The 2,163-nt window shown below is 37.1% G+C and overlaps 1 non-coding gene across 1 annotated transcript; it reads left to right on the top strand.

Moving 5' to 3' along the window:
- The first annotated feature begins 1,077 nt into the window (after positions 1 to 1,077).
- On the top strand, positions 1,078 to 1,148 carry TRNAV-UAC (transfer RNA valine (anticodon UAC)). The gene has a single exon. It is a non-coding gene; the product is annotated as a tRNA-Val (tRNA).
- Positions 1,149 to 2,163: the final 1,015 nt, after the last annotated feature.

Genomic DNA, 2,163 nt, shown 5'->3' with positions numbered 1-2,163 from the left:
TCCATCGAGACACTAAAAGACTAATAATTAACTTGAAAGAAAACAAAAAAGTATAATGTCATAACAGTACTTTCATCAATTTTTTTTTTTTTTTTTACATTTTATGGACTTCCCCTATCATAAGAACTCTCTGAGCTTTTATCTGTTATGTCAATTTAAGAAATATGTATGCAGAGACTACTAAGTATTGGGCTATATGCTAGACATGGTGGACAAAAGCTGAACGAAACAAAAAGACATTTCTGTAGTCAAAGAGGTTATAGTATAGTGAGAAAAACAGACGTCAATTAAAGAATTATAGCAAATAAATATAAATTACACATGTTGAAGTTTCTAAGGAAAGATATATGGTATTACACTAACCGTTAATAAGGAGAATTAATGTAGGCAAAAGTTAAGGAAGACTTCTCTAAGGAACTAATACTTGAACTGAAATCTGAAAGACAAGTAGAAGCTAGATAGGGAAAGGGTGTTCCAGCTTAAGGAAATAAAAACCCTATTGCTGTTGAGCCAATTTCGACTCATAGAGACCCTATAATAGAGTAGAAGGGTCCTATAGGGTTTCCAAGGAGCAGCTGGTGAGTTCGAACTGCTGACTTTTTGGTTGTTCTTAACCACTGCATCACCAGGGCTTCAAATAACATGTACAAATGCCTCCTTGCACAAAGGAGTATGGTATGATTAAACACAAGGGCTAGATGAGACCTAGTTGTGTCTGTACCTAACTAAGAACTTGAGGTTGGTCTGGCTTTTTCAATCATCATATTTTTTTGATCACAACGAAGAAATGGACTCTAGTAATGGAATTTTATTTGCTTATTCAATTAGGAAGGAGGCCTGGTTAAAGCAATTCACTGCTAACCAAAAGACTGGTGGTTCAAAATCACCAGTGGCTCCATGGGAGAAAGATGTGGCAGTCTGCTTCCATGGAGATTTACAGCCTTGGAAACCCTATGGGGTCGCTATGAGTCGGAATTGACTTGATGGCAGTGGATTTGGTTTTGGGATTGGGTATTCAATTAGGGTATGCTAGTTACTGAAGCCTAAAATTTCCATGACTTAACATAATGGGATAGGGCAGTGGTGGTTCAGTGGTAGAATTCTCACCTTACATGTGAGAGACCTGGGTTTGATTCCCGGCCAATGCACCTCAAGTACAGCCACCACTCATCTGTCATCAGAGGCTTGCATGTTACTGTGATGCTGAAGAGGTTTCATTGGCGCTTCCAGACTAAGATGGACCAGGAAGAAAGATCATCATTCTGCTCATATTTTATTGGTGTGAACTAGTCATGTAACTATACTTTTATGCAAAGGGGTCTGGTAGATGTATTCACTGGCTGGGAAGATTCTAGAACATTTACCATATTTTAGAAAGAGGAGTACACATTTTGTTGTTGACAGCTAATATCTTTGTCACACTTGCTGAATGAATATAAACTGTTGATTAGTTGACTAAATATGCTCCCCTATGTGAATTTCATCACTCTAGAGAATTATGTAAAATTTTCAAAAAATGATTTTGATTTTTCATTAAAAAATAAATTTATGCCATTTGGCATTTTGGAATGAGGTGTGAAGATCTGTATAATTACAGATTGTTCTATAACAGGGAAAACTCTCCCCTGGCAGAAGGGAGATTAGTTAGAATGCCTTGCCCTGCTTAGGGACAGGGGCATTGTTAACCACTCCCAAGTCTTGAGCAATAATTAAATGGATGAACCTTATACAATGGAAATGAGTACACTCTTAAATAAGCCTTTACAGTTTTCTTTCTAACCGTAAACCTTTATTTGTCGTAACAGGAAATTAAACGGAATTTGAATATATGAAGGGTTTAGTTTGTGGTATTTAATTTTTATTGTTCTTAAAAACTCATGGGTTAATGTGAAAGCTTTTTACGGTAAAACCCAGTGGTTTGAAAGTTTTTATGGCCAAAATTTATAATGGGAAATACCACAAGAGCCCGTGCCTGTGTGTTTTGTCTGGCTAAAATGAGTTTTAGAGATCAGATAAGAAGGTGGGAGAATTACTAAAGCCTGAGAAATTACTGCACATTGTGGGCCTTATCGCTGGAGTGAGTGGCAAACATCTGACTTTAGCTCCAGAAACATCAAGAGAAGAAATAACATCTGACTCATCCAGTGGAGAGGGGCAGGGTAA

This window comes from Trichechus manatus, unplaced genomic scaffold (genome assembly GCF_000243295.1).
Source record: "Trichechus manatus latirostris isolate Lorelei unplaced genomic scaffold, TriManLat1.0 scaffold00197, whole genome shotgun sequence".
In the NCBI taxonomy this organism is placed as follows: domain Eukaryota; kingdom Metazoa; phylum Chordata; class Mammalia; order Sirenia; family Trichechidae; genus Trichechus; species Trichechus manatus.
Note: the sequence above shows the minus strand (reverse complement) of the source record. Positions and strands in the feature narration are given on the sequence as shown.